Source organism: Polistes canadensis, unplaced genomic scaffold (genome assembly GCF_001313835.1).
Source record: "Polistes canadensis isolate GaletaPanama2010 unplaced genomic scaffold, ASM131383v1 scaffold_125, whole genome shotgun sequence".
In the NCBI taxonomy this organism is placed as follows: Eukaryota; Metazoa; Arthropoda; class Insecta; order Hymenoptera; family Vespidae; genus Polistes; species Polistes canadensis.
Genome location: NW_014569672.1, coordinates 294,442 through 313,604, shown reverse-complemented (window position 1 = coordinate 313,604; position 19,163 = coordinate 294,442). Strand labels below are relative to the sequence as shown.

General features: G+C 37.3%; 1 protein-coding gene across 14 annotated transcripts in view; it reads right to left on the bottom strand.

Moving 5' to 3' along the window:
* The window catches only part of LOC106788091 (forkhead box protein P1-like), a 279,321-nt gene that overhangs the window by 30,751 nt on the left and 229,407 nt on the right, over positions 1–19,163 (bottom strand). The window contains exon 1 of one of the 14 annotated variants that reach the window (XM_014751030.1): positions 2,121–2,178. The exons of the other annotated variants lie outside the window; for them this stretch is intronic. The gene's annotated coding sequence lies outside the window, so the exon portion shown is untranslated. Of the gene's footprint in view, positions 1–2,120; positions 2,179–19,163 lie in introns of those variants that run through there. 14 annotated transcript variants of the gene reach the window in all.

Sequence of the window (19,163 nt, the reverse complement as noted above, 5' to 3'; positions counted from 1 at the left end):
ATGGCCCCGTGATTGGTTCGTCAGCCTCTCAAAAACTCAAACTCATCCGACGTCGTTCGCCTTCTTCCTTTTTGAATTTTCTTTCTCTCTCTCTCTCTCTCTCTATCTCTCATTCGACGAGTGAACGTCGTCTCTCATTTATTTTAGCCCCGACGACCATGGGCCACAGAGTTCGAAGAGAGACGACAAGCGATTCCACACAATCGGTGACCTCGGATGAACACCATTCGCCTCCTCCTGCCTGGCTTCTCGATCGACCATGTACAAAAGGGAGAAAGAGTGAAAGAGAGGGAGAGAGACAGAGAGAAAACGATAGAAAGAAAGAAAGAAAGGAAGAAAAAGTTAGAAAGAGATAGAAAGTAGGAACGTCGTTGTACTGGATAGGGTATCAATTAGTATGATTCGTTGATATTCAAGCACGGACGTTTCGTTTCGTCCGAAATACTTGGAGATTTTTAACAGCACTCTCTCCCCTCCCCGTCCCTCTTTCTTCTTCTTCCTACCACTTTCCCGTTTCAAACCGGTCATTTCCAACCCCACGTCGACGTCGCTCAACTCTCTCCCTCTCTCTCTCTCTCTCTCTTTTTCTCTTTCTATTTCTTTCTCTATCTTTCTCGCACATTGCGTCTTTTTTTTATTGAACGTTTCCGATCGTCTCGTCGACGCACAACGGGGGCCATTGTCCTTTTCAATCAGCTCCCAATCGCATTCCCTTCGATTCTTTATTCTTTCCGTTTCTGGTCACCACCTCCCACCATCCCCCACCACCCCCATCATTGCTACTACCACTACCACTACCTTTCCCTTCTCTATTCCTCAATTCTATTTTCCTAGCATAACGAGACTCACTATTATCAAGTCGCCGAAAAAATTAGTCCCTTTTCTTTTTCCCGTTTCTACCTGCGTACCACATTTCTACATATTCTTTTTCCAAATCACATATTCACCTATCCTTCGGGATTTTCATTTGGCAACGATCAAACAATGTGTGTTACGAGAGCTGATAGTACGTTTTTGAAAAAGAAAAAAAGAAAATGATCGTTGGGATAATTATAAGTTGAATGTTTTGACAAAATAATTATATATATATATATTAAATTATAGTACACGTTTTGTTGATGATTCATCGGAAATATTAGAAAAATTTTCGTTAGAATTAATGAGAAATTCGGAAGGTTAAAAAAATAATAAATGTATTCAAAGACAAGAAGATAGAAACACACACAATTCGACGGAATTATGCAAGATAAACGTTGCCTGCTATGTGTTCTCTCTTTTTCTCCGCGTCATTCTCGTCCCGAGCCTACCCCCAACCAACCCCCTTTTCTCTAGATATTCGCCGTCTGTATGTACAAGAATTAACGCATAAAGGTGGGATTGTCGCAGCTGGGTAGGCGAGATACAGAAGGTTGGGGATGTCCAGAGTGTCGAAGAGGGAAGAGAAAGCAGAAACGTAAAGAGGAAAAGAGAGAGAGAGAGAGAGAGAGAGAGAGAGAGAGAAGGGATCGGAAGGAGGGTGAGAATGAGAACGGATAACAGAGGAACCGGAATAGAGGGTGCATCGGAGAGAGTAATTTCGGTATTCTGCGGGTTTGCTTACATCCACCGGTTCGCTGATTTCGGCAAGAGAGCGCGGGCGAATTCTGCGATACATGCACGCATACATATAAATATATACACACGTATATACATTTGTCCTGATCTCGATGCAAGAAGAACGCGAAATGCAAAAGATCTGCATGGTGTGACATCGAACAGTGTTTCTCATATCATGTCATCCGTTCTCTCTTACTATCTGACAAAAACTAATATTATAATCATTTTATTATGACAACGCGTTTCCCATTGTTTCGATAAAAAGGAAATTTTAATTTGGAATTTATAGGAGAAGAATGAATAAAAAAAGAAAAAAAAAGCATATCTTTTTGGAGATTGGCAAGTTCTTGCTTGTTTCTTGGGCTTTCTTTCGTCGAGTAAGAAAAAGAGATGATGGTTAAAGAAAGAAAGAAAAAGAATAAGAGAGAGAGAGAGAGTTAGAGAGAGAAAAGAAGGCTACGTTGCAAAGCATTGGTGGTCGGCCATCGTAGTCGTTAATGAAAATCAAACAACGGAAAAATTACATCTACTTGGCGATAACCATTGAAGGTCCACCTCCAGCACAAGTAGCAGCAGCAGCAGCACCAGGCCAGCCCACTCTTTTCCACCCTCTGAGACTTTTAAGGGTAGTGCACGTGGCAGGGTGGTTTTTCCTTAGTCAGCTCTTCCTTTTCTCCGAGCAGTAGCAGCAGTAGTAGTAGTAGTAGTAGTAGTAGTAGTAACAGTAGCAGCAGCAGCAGCAGCAGCACAACGAGCACATCGGCGCCCACCTCTGAAACCCCTAGCAAGGAACTCGCTATACTTTCCTTCGTTTCTACTTCCTCCAACCCTTAGATTTTCCTTCTCCGTTCAGTTAACCACGTCTGCTGTTATTAAAAACCACCGGTGTCCGACTGGAAAATTAATTGGACCTGCCGAATCTGTTTTCTCATTGCTGATCGAGAGTATCTTCTCTTTGAAAGATAACGTAAGGGGAGGAGTGGGATTGTTCGCTAAAAGGATTTTCTCGATGACGTTGTACGTAGTTGATATATTAATAAGGGAGATAAAATCATCTTTTCTTTGTTGAAAAAAAAAGAGAAATAAAATTGTCATCATGCATAAGCACTAGCGAGGAATGGTAGTTTTCAGTTTTCCCCATACAAGCTGAAGAATATACGTACGGTGACAAAGTATTATACAAATTCTTTGCCTCAAGGAAATATAAAGAGGTGGAAGAGTAGGAGGAGAAGGCGCGCACGTTTTACTTTCGTTCTCGATTAATAATTCAGTATCAATTAGTAGCCGTTTGAATTATGAACGGACCTTTCTTCACTGCTGACTTTCCGGCCGGCGGATTTTGCGGCTTCCTTGTTAAAGAAATGAAGGGAAAAACGTGAGACTTCGAGTGTTAAACTTGAACGAGAGGCAACTAACGTGCTGCTGCTGTTCCATCCGGCGGTAGGTTGGTTAGAAAGAATTTGACCCGAAAAGAAAGTTAAGACAAAATGTAAAGAAAATATAAGAAAGATTGATGGATCGATAAAATTATTACAATTATCATTACTTGATAGTACTACAATTGGTAAAGATTACTAATTAAAAATACGAGATAAAATTAAGATGAGATAAATGCACACACAAAAAAAGGGGGAGAATAAAATGCAATAGTAAAAATACCGTTTCCTAGTTGTTAGTCCTATTCTACTTTTGTGTTCTGAAAAAAAAAGAAAAAGAAAAAAAAAAAACAAAAAATACCCCCCAAAAAAAAGGAAGAAAGGAAGAAGGAACAGGATTGAGAAGACAGAAGCGATCGAGTAAAAGAGGGGTGGGTAGTGAATAATGGAAACTGGGCGAACTCCTTTTCTGGTAGTCGCGGGCGGATGAGCTCCATTAAAGGTCCCTAAATCCCCTACGTACTCCACCCCCTTTTGGCCTCACCTAACGGTATGCGACTGTCTCTCTTTCTCTCTCACTCTCTCTTCACGGCCCCCTATTCGTACATGGACGGATCATGACCAAGCATACGGGCGTTCGCTTTTGCTCGTAGACGCATATTTATTCGCAGTCCATTTTGGTTTGTTTGCACAAACGAGAGAGAGTCCGTCAGGCCGACGTCGGAGAGATATACCTATCTCTCTCTCTCTCTCTCTCTCTCTCTCTCTCTTTCTCTCTCTTTCATTCTTTCCATCTCCTTCTTTACACCCCCTACAGTACCATCCACCATACGGTTTTCCACTACTTCGCTTTTGCATTCCTTCGTTCCTGCTCACTTCCGGCGAGCACCCCAGAAAACACCAATGGAAAATATTAGGGGTGAGATTCGTCGGACACCATCCAATCCCACCACCCCAAAAACCCTCGTACTCTTCCTATTTTATTTTTTTATTTTCTCGTCTTGCCACACTTACCATTTTTTCACGTCGTCGTGTTTACCAAAGTTGTCGTCACGATTATTTCTACTTCGATATCTTTCTTTTCTTTTTTCTTTTTTTATCTTTTACTTTTTTTTCGGTAGAAGGGTGGGTGGTTTTGAATTTCGCGAGACGAACGCAAGCGGAATATCGGATGAGATTGTGGTTAAAAATTGTACGATATTACCTAAACCCTCCACTTCCTTTCTTCCCCCTTCCTCCTCCTCTTCTACTTCTTCTACTACAACCCGTCGTCTCTACGGGCCGACGAATAAGAAGAGTCGAGGAAGAGTTTCTTGATGATACAATTAAGTCGGGCAACAGCAGATTTTCTGACTTGGAAAATTATCCAATATTTTTCACGTCCGGCATTGCGTAGGAATGGGAGGGTGAAGGAAGGGTGTGGGGTGTGGGGGAGGGAGGTAGGCGTTGGCAGATGGGGGTGGGTACTTAGCAAAAAAGGGAGAGCGGAGAATGGCGGGGAAATAACGGGGTACCTTAGCCTCGGGTAAAGGGGTGAGAAAAATGCCAGCTTGTTCGGGGCTCAGGAATTACAAGCTAAAGAGAAAGTGAGATAGAAAGAGAGGGTGCGAGAATATTGAGAAGAGTGTAAGACGAATTTAAATGACGGCAGGAAGAACGCCGGATGTTCCGCTAATGAAAGCCAGGACAATGGACCTTGTGGAGTCCAAGGATGAACGAAAAAAAAAAAAAAGAAATCTTTCGTGTTTCGAGACTAAAAAAGAACATCGAGAAAGATCTTCGTAGTTGTCATTCGATATATATATATATATATATGTATATGCATACACTCAAAGGATCTCTTTGCTTTACGCCTCTCTTACGAGTTTTCTCTCGAGAGTAACTCCGGTTCCTTAATATTCAACACGCCGCGAACGATATGAATATTAAAGATGATAATCGTTTTATCTTCAGTTCGGTTACAACGCGTACCATCCTCAGAGAAGAGAAGATCCAAGGAGAAGAAACATTAATTTTACGAAAGAAAACTCTAAGTGCTTCGAATAAAAAAAAAAAAAAAAGAAAAGAAAGAAAAGTCAGAGAAAAAGAAAATATAAGAAGATTTTTCGACGCTCGCTTTGAAATCGAATCTTAACTTGATGTACGTGTTCAAAAAATTGTGTACGTCGTGTTATAAATATTTTATTATAGCGCGGATCTCGTACGATGGGGCGTTTTTTAATGAAGTGTTAATCAATTTTATGTGAAGATAATGAAGATTCGCTTTTATGCAAATGATTTATGTTTTTTGATTTTTATATGTAAAGATAGGTGTGCAATTGTGTAATATAAATTTTTATATGTGGTTTGAGATATGAGAGAAAAAAATAGATATTATTATAATAAAATATAATAATTTATTTAGTAGATTTTTTAAGAGTGATTTTTTACTGTATTAGTTCTGGTCGGTATTTATAATAAAATATTAATATACAATCCTTTTCATATTAAAATTAATACTGTAACCATCCATTTAAAATATAAAAAAATTAAAATCTTCATCTATACACTGATCTTTTATTTTACAAAGTAAAAATTAAATAAATATAAGTGATCTTAACCCTTTGAATGCTATGGACGCATATATACGTCCAACGAAAGCAATTTGCGTTGACTAAGGACACATATATTCGATTATTAATTTTTTCGACCTTCCTTGGCTCGAAATTCTTTTCCTTTTTTTCTTTTATTTCAACAAAATAATTAAACATTAATAGAAAAATTTAAAGGGTTAAAATAAAACAATGAAAAAATATTAAATTTTATGCATATCAAAAACAAAAAAAAACAAGAAATAAGAAAGAAAAAAAAATAAAACATCAGTTTTCGACGCAGTTTGAAGTTTAGAAATTTAGAAAAAAGAAAAATAGAGAAAAAAAAACAAACAAAAGAAAACAAACGAGAAAGGACACGTTTTTCCTTTGGTTAATTCGAAGAAAATCGCATTCAGTTCCCTCGGTGTTCTTTCTTTCACACGTAAGTTCTTCGCATTTGTATTCAGTCGACGACAATGAGGACTACGAGGACGAGGACGAGGACGAGGACGAGGACGAAGACAACGAGGATGATAGCAAGGATGGAATCCAGAAAAGCGCGCTTGCTTTTAAGATCGAGCGTTAAAGCTTGGCAGATGAGGTGCTTTAAAAAGAGAAAAGGAGTAAACGCGAAGGACGAAACCCGCTTGAGGGGTAAAACGTTCTTTCGTTTCTTTTCTTTCTCCCACTTAAGGGGTATGCTGTTCGAGCTAGCCGGAAAAAAGAAGAAAATACCATGGTGCAAGTACAACCCCTTATACCATCGCCCGTAAGAGAAGAAGTCAAGAGAGAGAGAGAGTGAGTGAGAGGACGGTGGGGGTGGGGGGTGAGAGAGAGAGAATGTCTTCAAGCGATCTCAAATATTTCACGTGCTAAAGGGGAGCTGTTTTGCTTGGCCTCGGCAATATTATTACCATATTTTTCACATAATGCGCCCGCGCGTGTATGCCTCTTATTTCGCCTGACACTCGACCCTACGTTTTTTTTTTTTTTTCTCTCTTTTTCTTCTTTTTTCCTTTTTTCTTTCTTGTAACACCAAGAAGAAGCATAGACGAAAGTTTTGCAACTTTTTTCATTTTCGTTGTTCATATTACAACGTTTTTTTTTTTTAACAACAAATTTGAATACTACACTTATATACATTTTCTTGTTATTTTGTTGTTGTTGTTGATTATTGCTATATATCAATAAAATAACCATGAATTCTTTTCTTATATTATTAAGATAAAATATTTTTTGTTTGCGTTTCTTAAAACTATGTCAAAACTATTATTTGGATTCGATTCGTATCTTTTATATTTTCCGCGTATTATTTCTTTAAAGAGAAGAATAAGAAAAGAAGAAAACGCGAAGGACATTCGTATGGAAATTTTGTTTTCTAAATCACCGAGAGACGTTCGAAGATCTCTCCGTCACCTCGCGAAATATATATGAATACATACGTGAATAAGTTCAAACACACATACACACGCACGCACACACACACACACACACACAGAGAGTACACAGAGCACACACATAATAGTTATATATCTGGAAGCGTAGTTCGGATAAAATTTTAGAGTCGACGAACTCTCGCTTATATGTGTTTGAAATAAGAGAAAACGAGCAGATGAGGGCGAGGGGTGGGGTAGAGGGGGGCGGGATCGTGAGATGAGTAAGGGGTTAGTCGCGACGAAACGTGGCCGCTTTTCAATACAAAACGAAGGGGTTGCATCCCCCAAAAACATCGGCAAATCCATTATTATTGAAACCGTGTAGAGGGCGAACCTATTCTCGCGTAGATTCAGCAAAATTATGGCCGATAAAGAAACAAATTTCAGATTCCGTCGAAACGAGGCGTTATAAATATTATTCCTCTTAACCGGCATATATATACATATATATATATATATATATATATATATATATATATATATATATGTTATGCCCCCTCTTTTTGTTCTTCCTCTTTTTTTCTTTCGTTTTTTTCTCGAATCGTGGCCCGACCCCTCGAAAAAGTTCTTCCTTTTCCAAGAACGATTTTTAAGACGCCTTTCTAACGCGCGAACCGAGCACGTACGAGCTTACGAACGAGTAAAAAATTGAAATTTATAGTACCTCTTCGTTCTCTATCGACGTTTTTCTTCTTACGAAATCTCGACAAGTAACGATAACTTATTGTATGATCCTTTTGTTTTCTAGGTCATTATTATGAAGAGTTAAAAAAAATGTTTATAATTACTTAAAAGAAAAAAAGAAAAAAAAAAACAAATGAATAAAACGATTAATAAAAATTGAAAATATACAATTTGGAAATATTATTATCAGATGTTAGAGACTATGAGAGGAAAAAGTGGATTTTCCTTGAGCGATCGCCAAACTGGCTAGAGAGACATCATTCTTTCGAGTAAATAATAGAATCGTTTTATCGTAAAGTGGCCATTCGCGTTCTCGCTATAATACTATCTAAATGTGATCGGCGTTTCAGAAATGAGCGCCTTTCGACCATTCTCTTAGATGTAATTGAATATTGATATATATGTACACATATATAATATATATATATATATATATATATATATATATATGAGAAGAGGTCGGTTATTACAGGACGACCGTGTTATCTTCTTTTGCTGTCATCGAGATCGTTTGTACTCGTGCCACGGCAAAATATCGTCGTTACGACATCGAGAATTGATTCATTCAAAGAAACTCTCCGATTCTCTCTACTTTGTAACAAATAGTTTCTCAAATTAATATGTCTATACCTCAATAAGAAAATATTTTCTAATATTTTTGTTGGATATACAAATTATTGTATCTTAATAATCAAATATTACAAATATATCATTATATTATTAAATATATGATAGTAATTAAAAAAGTGAATTAAGTAAGAAAAATTGATTTTTTAATTTAATCAAAAATAAAATAATAAAATGTCTTGTATTACACATTTCATTATATATCAGAATAATTAATATTAATTAAATCCAAATGATTTACATTTTGTTTCGCTCGAGCCACATAATCAAACTTAAACGAATATAAATGATTAAATATAATTGCGGTTAGAAACGTAAGCTAGAAATTTCGTTGAAATTCTCTAAACGACATATTTGCACGTCAAAAAGACGAAGGAAGATGAGGAGAAGGAGGAGGAGGTGGAAGAAGAGGAGAAGGTGGGTGAGTTTGACGACATACAAGGGACACGCAAATACTCTCACGGACATCATATACACATACACACATACAAATACACACATTGTAGTCGTTTTGTCCAAGCAAGCAGAGACACGATTGTTAATACGAAAAGCCGACCGAAAATTTGACGTAGAGGCGTACACGGTACGGAGCAATGTGGGTCGAATTATTTGTACAAACTGGGCGCGTTTCTCGTGTCCGTTCTCATGAGTATACGTACGTATATATGTTTCTCATATTTTCCATACGTTTATATATCTCTATCTATCGTATATGTATGTATCTATATGCGCGGAGATATGTGTTGAGTGGTGTGTTATGTGCGTGGACGTAGTTAAACGTAGGCGTCGATGGCTCGCATATGGCTATCTTTTCCTCTTGTCTCCGACTCGTCTTCTCTTTCTAACCTTCGTTAGATAAATAGTTGTGTAACGCTGAACGAGAGACATTAAATAAATAATAACCATGCCGCGGTAGTTTATGAAGTCGAAAAGAGAGCGCACGTTGGACGAGAGCAGATGTGTCAACATTCCTCTTCTTTCCATTTCTTTTCATCTTATACTACTCTCCTAACCTTCTATCTTCTTTCATATTTTTTTTTCTTCTTCTTCTTCTTCGTCGTCCCCTCCTCATATTTTTTCTTTTTCTTCTTCTTTTCTTTTTTTTCTAAGAACTAGTTGTAGATATTTTCTATATCGACAGTGACAGTTACGAAATAGATTCGTAGGTATATTTATATTAACGTGGCCATTGTTTGACTTTTTGAAAGGAATTTGTAAGCATACGAGAGACCACCATCATCCTCTAAGTTAAGAGATTGAAATATATTTCAAATAGACAACAACAAAATTCCTCTTCATATTTTTCGTTCTTTATTCTAATATTAATCTCCGAGGGTATATTTTGTTATATTTAAATAAAATATTTGTTCTTGTATAGGGGTAAACACCAAACAAAAAAATTTCGATATACCCGATACATTATGAATATTAACAATTTTAAATATTATTTAAATAAAGAAAAATAAGAGAGTGTATGATGTGACAAATAGATACTTCAAATTTCAATATAATTTTCTTAATTTATTACAATCTGAATAGATAACAAGGAAAAAGTTGCGCTCATCAGATGAAAAATACTATTAAAATATCGTAACACACATTTTATCCGAATAAATAAATGTCTTAAAAGAGATAGAAGATTAAAGGAAGAAAAAGATAAAGATCGAGATTAAGATTCGGTAAAAGTTTCGGAATGGTGAGTTAGAGACGTGACAAAGTCAGAGTAAGAAACTAGAGTTGGGTAGAAGCGAGAATTCTAATATCCGCTAGCGGCTACTCGGAGATTCCCATAAGGGGGCAGTTTATATGCGGCCTACAGATGGGTCAGCAAACGTTAGAGATATATATTTTTCAATATAACACGGTACGCGAACCGTTGCTATTACTACTACGGTAGTAGCAGTAGTAGTAGTAGTAATAGTAGTAGTAGTAAAGTAAGTGAGTGAGTGAGTGAGTGAGTGAGGGAACGAGCAGGCGAGCGAGAATCGTAGGAAGAAAACTGCGGAGGAGTCGACGTTATTTTTTATCTTTATTAGATTGCTGGGTATATCCGTTAGTTGAGGTTCGATCTGTTCTCTCTCTCTCTCTCTCTCTCTCTTTCTCTTTCTTTCTCACTCATTCATTCACTCACTCACTCACTCTTATACCGATCGAACGTACATGAATATCAAACGGCCCCGTGGTAACACGTGGCGCATTTTATCGTCCTGCCACCGTGAGCTGGGACGGTGTAACTTTCGACTGGAACTTTCTTCTTACCCCTTTTCTCGACCCTTCTCTCGAATATAAAGAAAAGCAAGAAAGAAAGAAAGAGAGAGAGAGAAAGAGAAGGAACATACTCTGCTTCCCTCTTTTTCTTCTTCTTTGCTCCCACACGATTCGTTTCGGAGTTTTTATCGTTCTAATAAAATATCGAATATCGTTTATTTCTAACGTACACACATGACTTTCCCTAAGACTGTCTCTTTCTCTCTCTCTTTCTCTCTCGATCGATTCCTACTAACAAATAATAAAATTCGATCTCCCGTTCCGAAAGAAAGAGAGAGAACAAAAAAAAAACGAAATATATAGGTAAACTAAACTAACAAAGTTCGTTAAATAATACGTTTATATATATATATATTTTTTTTTTCTATATCTTACCGTTAGTAAGACAAATAATCAGCGAGTTATTATATTTCTTCAGCGAGTTTCTTAAATAACGCAAGCCAAACGAATGACGCAATTTCAAGAGCCTGAGAGAGCCTACGACGGCGTACAAGCAATCTCAAACAACAAGAAAAGTAACAGGATGTTTGTTTGGCGTGCCGTTAATGTCGCCGACGAGCGTTTTGTTTACATAATAGCCGTTCCTTTTTTAACCTTCGTTTCTCTCTTTCTCTCTCTCTCTCTTTCTCTCTCACACATACTCTTCTCGTTTCATTTCGTTTTTCTTGTTTCCTCGCAAAGTTTGTCGATATAGAAAGACTCGCGAGAAAGAGGCGGCGGTATCGTCCTTTGAAAAATATTCAAGGCAAACCCGTCGTCGTCTCCTCCCTCTTCGTGGTCTCTCTGAGTCAAATGTGTGTATTCGGATCCGTGAGAACGTTGAGAATGTTTAAAGAGTACGTCCGTACAATTTCCAGGAGGTCAAGCCAAGCTTCTTCTCTAGCTTGCGCACTTTGTACGCGTCTTTCTTCTTAACATTCTTCCCCCTACCCCTTATCACCGTTCTATTCAATAAATTTACTTAAATATTAAACACTTTTATATTAAACATTACACATTTATCTATATAAAATAGTTTATATATATTTTCGATTAATAATAATAATATTATAAAAAAAAATTAAGAACAAATTTTCTGGACAAGCAAAAATAAATCGAATAAACTCAAATATTAACATTAAAAAGAAAACGATTTACCTTTTTGTTGTGTATAAAATTCGAATAAACACATATATGCTTAAGGTTTGCATCAGGGTTGATTCGAAAGGTTCGCAAAAGGGTGGTTAAGGACAACATTATGGTTAGGTGTTCTCGCGAGTACGGTTAGGAAGGAAGGAAAGCAGAAAGGCAGGAAGGAAGGAAGGAAGGAGGGTAATTAATGGAGACGTAACGAGTGGCCGTAACTTGGGGACTAATATGCGAAATAAATCTGCGGTAATAGTAAGTAATTTGGCCAATAAGTCGATAACAAATTGGCTTTGCCAGAGGCAGTACGCGGGAACAGTAATGGCAGGCAAGTGACCAGATCCAAGCCCCGTTGGTTGGCAGCTACTACCCCCTTAGCCACTTTCTCTCCCACTTCAATTTTCACGAGTCCTTTCACACCAACCATTCTCTTTCTATTTCTCTCTCTCTTTCTCACACATACACATATATACACTTAAAACTTCAACGACTTCGAAAGTGTCACCTATATTTCGATGTTCTCTCCGATCCTCGGACCGACGGGCGCCCTTTCGACGGCGTATTCATATTTCACGAACTTGTAATATACGGAAAGTTTTGTTTAAGCCATAAAGCCAGGCTTCGCTGGTAGTGATGGTGGTGGTGGTGCTACTGCTGCTGCTGGTACTACTACCTTAAGCGAAAAGAAGAGAAAGAGAAAGAGAAAGAGAAAGAGAAGTGGTCACCCTTCGGTGGACACTCCAACGAAGGAGAAATATACTGAGAAAGTAAGAGAAAGCGATTGAAAGAGTGAGTGAATGAGAAAGAGGAAGAGAAAGAGAGAGAGAGAGAGAGAGAGAGAGAGAGAGAGAGAGAGAGAGAGAAAGTGTGAAATAATTCACAGCGATCGAGGGTCGGACGCGTGCGTTTTTCGTTTTCACGCGCACACTTTTTCCCTTTTTGTTTCTCTCTCTCTCTCTCTCTCTCTCTCTCTCTCTCTCTCTCTCTCTCTCTCTCTTTCTCTCACTATGATGTGTGTATTTGTGTGTGTGAGTATCACCGTCCAGTCGAAACGTTTACAACAGAGTAAAAGAACGTAGAACGAAGGGGATGGAATTTGGTGTGACGTATATCGGTCTTCTTTCTAATGGACGTCGAAAAAAAAGCGATTTCTATTCGTGTGGGACGACGGTATACGTTAGTTTCCTTTCTTACTTTTAACATTTTTTACTTAAATCATTCTTAGTCGTTTTCTATTAATGTATTTTTTAACAGAGATTGATTCGATAATAATACTAATCTTTGCCAATACATTTCAAATATATATAAATCATTGTGTTAATTATAAAGAACGTTAAATTGTTTAAATGAATCATTTAAAAAAAACAAAAGTTGAAATAACTATATTAACCCTTTCGCTACTACGGGAGACTATAGTTGGTCACTATAAAATGTCGCATATTTTACATATGACATCAAATATCCTACTCTGGACGTGTAGTTTTAGTAATTTGTTTCTTTCGGACCAAAAACTGTCAATATCAGTAACAAAATGCATCAAAAATGAGTCTCAATTGCTGACAATCGGTCTCTCATGCAAACTTTAGTTTTGTTGCTTTTAGTTGCCCGTTCAGTAAGAATACCACCGCGAAAGGGTTAATTATTATAAATATAAACAAAACCTTATGTTTCAAAATATATTAAAAATAATACTAAATATATATATATGATAAATATATTAAAAAATATATATCAAAAAAAGATTTTATATTACAGGAAACAGATTAACCTATCTTATATATTTGTTCTCGAAAAATAAGGAAAGCTATTTCGAAAAGCAGTAGTGTCTTTTTACATTACAAAAAGAGAGAGAGAAAGAAAGAAATATATATTACATAAAGAGTGGAGAGTGAAAGAGAGAGAGAGAGAGAGAGAGAGAGAGAGAGAGAGAGAGAGAGAGAGAGAGAGAATCTGGGATATAGGAAAGGCCAGTGGCCAGTAGTCGTAATGAATAATGTCCACATCTGTTCGGGACGTCCCATCAGTAACTGCACCTTCTCGTTCCCCCTCCCTGCCCCCGTCGTTCGACCCCGTCGAGACTCCTTCCACCATCCTCACCTTGTTCCTCGCCGCGTCACCCCTAACCTCTTTCCCTATCGCCCTCTCCCTCTCTTTCCCACCCCGAAAAACCATTTCCACCCCGTCGCCAGTTTTCTCGCCCGATTTCGCTGCATATCAAATTATGGGAGCACCGAATGGCCGATCATCGCCCGCTGCCGTTGCCCGTGATATATTTGGATATATTAAATTTTTTTTTCACACCTCTTACGATCCTCCCTTATCCTCCCACGCTTCGGACTTTCGCGTTGAGTCGATACACGTGTCGCACGATTCCTACACATTTTCATTTCTTTTCTTCCACTTTGCTCTCTTACTTGCTTGATACTAACGTTTTTTTTCCCCCAAAAAAACCGTTGCCATTTATATTTTTTTTTTCCTACCGATCACTGCATTTGATTGCTTATGTGAATTATTTAGGAATAATAAAAATATATATAGGTAAATATTTTAGATAGTATCTACGATAAGATAACATGGGACAGATGATAAAATAGAACAAAAATTAAATATAACAATACTAAAAGATGCGTTTTACACTTGCTTGCGTTGAAATTTAAACTTCGTACAAACTCTATGGACATACAATAAAAATGAAAATAAAATAGAAAAATAAAAACCAGATATATATAGAGAGAGTGAGAGAAAAAGTAAAAGAAATGCGAAGAACTGGTAAAGAGAGAGGTGAGAATCGTAAAAGCGCCACGTGCGCCAAATGGAAATGGAGCAAATTTCGTAACAAACACTCGACCATGTGCGAGTATCGATATACGACGCACCCTTCTCTCTTTTTCTCTCTCTCTCTCTCTATCTCTCTTACACCCCTTCAAACCGATTGGGTCAAAGCTCACGCACGTTATCCCAAACCACTACCCCTGACGATTCGTTTGTCTGTTATATACTCCACGTTATCCCTCTCTCTCTCTCTCTCTCTCTCTCTCTCTCTTATTTTTTCACTTTTTTTCTTTTCCTCACTTTCTATCGAAAACCACGCCAACGTTCGAAAAATATCTCGACTGGTTCGAATCCATCAAGAAATCCGCAAAATATTGTCGGCCACTTTACCGGTTCTTTTGATTCGTACATTCAACGAGCAAATCGTACCTCTATATATATGTTCATACACATACGTATACATATGTATGTGCGTTCGTTTATTACGTGCGTAGACTGCTGAACATCGAAAAATAAAAATGCCAATCTTTCGATGTTTTATTTTTCATAAATGAACGAATACCGAATGGATGATACGGAAAGGTAGAAAAAAACGAAGAAGTTGGTGGGGGTAAGTGAAACCAAAGAGTTAAGTTTAAAAGGAAGCGATGCGGCTTTCGGGACGATGTGTGTAAGGAAAAAGGGACACTGCTTTCCAAGAAAGAAAGAGACACCGAGTAGCGTTGATGTAAGAGAAAAAAAAAGAGAGAAAATGGACGCTGGAAAAGGATGAAAATGCATGTCTGTATGTATGTATGTGAGTATGTATGTATGTGAGTATGTTTGTATGTGTGTGCAGGCGAGTAAGAGAGAGAGAGAGAGAGAGAGAGAGTAAGCGAATGCTTCTAACTAAACAAATATGTACCCACGTACTCATTCACCTATCTCCCAGTCAGCCCAACCTACACTTTTCTATAACCCTTTTTAAAGACTTTCCCTACTGCCGTGCCGCTCTGTTGTCTGTTGCTGCTTTTACTACTTACTGTCGTCCAATTCCACGTGCAACGCACGTCACGCCTGACCTCGGAATTGTAACGCACGTTTGACTTTTACCGCGTGCGTTAAATTTTGAGAAAATTTCTCGAGGGTTGTTACCCTCCTTAAAAAAAGGAACAAAACAACAATAGGACATTTAAATAAATTGAAACTATTAAGTGTAGAAAGAAAATTATACAAAATATTCACACACAAAAAAATACAACACTGTGTGCATACGAATACGCAATCACGAAATGTATTGTTTAAAATATCAAAATTTGATTTACAAATACGATAATATAAAAATATGATAAAAACATAAATTTTTCTATCCAAAAAAAAATCATTAAAAATTATAATAAGATTTTTTTTTTAAAGAAAACTAGTTAAGAGAATACACGCAGAGAAAAAGGAAAGAAAAGAATAGAGTGAGTAATAAAATTGTCACGCAGAAGGGTGCTACCGGAGTATAAAAAAAAAAAAAAGAAAACGAAAGGAGGATCGAGCCTTCGAACTGCAGTGCGCCGAATACCATATATAAACGAGTCTAAATCCTGCGAAAGATTTTCCTCGGGCTTGCACGGCTAACGTCATTTTTCCATGTTACCAGAACCTCTCCCTCTGATCCATCCATCCACCCACAGCTCCTCTTAGACACACACATATACATCCATACACACACATACACACAGATTGAAAATATCTGTCTCATCTATTTGTTTCGACGCATCGTGTATTGACATTGTGTCAGGTGGAAGTAAAAGAGTGCAATGTAGGAATTGGGTGGATTGGGGGGGGGCAGGGGGCAGGGGCCAGGGGGATGTAGATGAGGTGATAGAGGGTGAGTGTTAAAGAGCGAAGAAGGGCAATAATATATCGACGGCAGGTGATATATGCTTCGAACGGAGTGAGTGGCTCCTGCCTGCAGAAGAAAGACTTGTCTCATAAAGTATAGGGCGATTTGTCACGGCAGTTTGTGATGCGACCGGGAGAGAATAATCCTCTTGATATCGTCTCTCTCTCCCTCGCCCCTTGCTGCTTCGGCTTTACTTCCACCCTCTTCTCTTTCTCTTTCTCTCTCTCTCTTTTTCTATCTTTCTATCTCCCACCCTGATCCTTCAATCTCCTTCTCTTTCTACCCTCGAACGTCGGGCGTCTATCGCTCGTTCTGAGAGCGGATTACTCTTGACCCCGTACCACTATCTCGCGTTCTTCGTTAACGACGTTCCGACGACGCTGAGTGATACGAATTACCAGCGATACATCCTCTCTCCAGTCGAGTTTAACTCGTGAAGAGAGGAAACACGAAAATCAAGTCCTTCTTCTTTCTCTTTCCATTTATCTCCGTCCGTTTGTCTCTCTGTTTTTATTATCTCTTTCGGCGTAAAGTTATAATACGAGATTCTAATAACGAACGTGTAAATTTTATTTACCATGGATAACATGTATTTTAAGATACGTTATTTTTGTCAAAAGGGTCTCAATATTATAGGAGTTTATTAATCCTAATTGATAAGAAATTGAAATAAATTTTGTTTCGAAGGATTTTTTATTTAAATACAAATTTTTCTTTCTCCTTTTTTCTTTTTTAAGTTTTATCTATACGATCGTTGAATTAATTTTCGATTATTTTAAAGATCGATATAGATTTTCTGTATAACTTGGTCGAATGTGATTTAATTTTAGGATTCAATTAAAGTTAATTTCCCCGCCTACGAAAATATAATTCCATGAGAATACAAATAATAACGGACGTTACCAGGAAGAGCTTTCAAGAGATGACGATCGTATATGTAATATTAGAAATATCATTCGATTATCGAACAGAAATAGGAGTTACCCCTGTTTTTAATTCGAAATCGACGTATTAATTTGGAGATGAACAGAAGTTAATTGAAACGCATATCGCTCCCGTCATATAAACGGTAATCCTGAGTTTTGGGGCCAAAAGCGTAGTGTGCCCCTTCATAGCAGTGTGTGTGAGTGTGTGTGTATATGGAGTACGCGTTCTCGGTACCCGTGATAACGCAATTAAGATTTTAATAGCTTGCCTTGCGCATTATTCCGAAAACGGTAATTATCTCTTGGGGAATGAAAATTTATCGAGCCGATACTTTTTCGTTGCATTTAAAAACGTTACGTTTGGAACGATCCCAAGAAAAAGAAAAAGAAAGAAAGAAAAGGAAACAAAAAATATTATGTCTATAAAATGAGTCGAAATAATAATTCGATCATTTTCCATCATATAGAACAAAATTAAATATCCTTTAAATTCGTATATAGAATAGAATTTTGCAAATGGCAAATTTAATTATTACGGGAAATTAAAAATTAGCATTTTGAATTCTTTTTAACGCAATATTTAAAAATTTTCATATGTTTCTCTACGACTAATATTTATTAATTGTAATTAAAGAATAATATAGAAAAAAATGTGTATAATATCGAAATAATGTGAGAAAATAGTGACGTAAATCTATAGTGTGCACGGTGGCGCGGTAGCCACGAGACTGTCGAGCAGGTAGGAGCTTTCGGCTTTTCGAGTCTGCTGCTGCTGCTTCGGAGCTTTCGCGGTTTCGGGAGGGATGGGTGCTATCGGTGGAGGCGAAGGGGAGAGAAGACCGAAAGAGAGACAGAGAGGGAGAGCGAATGAGCGTCGGCGCCCAACGATACACTACACAAACCCAACACACAACGACGATATGCGTTCGGAGACTTCTCTCACAGTGCGTGCTACGCGCGCGATACGATAACATGTCTCGCTGTTTCGTCCTTCTATTTTTTAAATATTACGATCTAATAATAAATAACCCCCCTTTAACCAATCTTTTAAAAACCCAATTTTTGTTCATTTCAATTATAAAAATGATGTAACATTTCATATTTTATTTATATATACTTAAGAATAAATCGTATTATTTTTTTTAAATATATAATACTTTTTTTTGAGATTTAAATGAAATATTTTCAATGGTGAAAAAGCATTGAAAAATTTTAATCATTATTCGTAAAAATCAATCGGAGTACACACAAATGATTTTGATTCGATGGTCTGACCACGACCAACCTGTTGTTACTACTTCCAATATATTAGATAATACATTTTTATCTATGAGAAGTTTACTTTATATTTTTTTTACTATCGCGTGATAAATTATTATAAACTTGATATTGTTTAGAACTGGTAGATCTGATTGGTAAAAATAGATACGAAATATAGAATAGAAATATTGCTTTGTATTTTTTTTATTATCTCTCGGTTCATTTATAAGATAAAATATTCAATCGTTTTTCTATCTACCAAAGGATAATTCTACGCAAAATAAAAAAAAAGGGGAAAAAACGTGTCGCCGTAAATATAATAGCACGCGTCGATAAAAATTAATGCCGCATGTGAGAGAAAGAGAGAGAGAGGGAGGGGTATAGATAGATATGCACAATCGGAATAGTAAATTTTTCTGTCTGTTATTCATAGCTCTATAGTACTCTCTGTATAGGATAGCTTTGGTCGAAGTGTACCGGTCATCGATCGCTTGAATTCGCGCATTTGCATGTCCGAAGTAGAACTAACGACGATTTTGAATTCACTTGCGATTGATACTTGTCAACCTGTCAAATCCAATGCTCTAACGGAAGGATAGAAATGGTTGGATTATTTCAGAAACCAATGCGTTCTATTGTGGTATCGT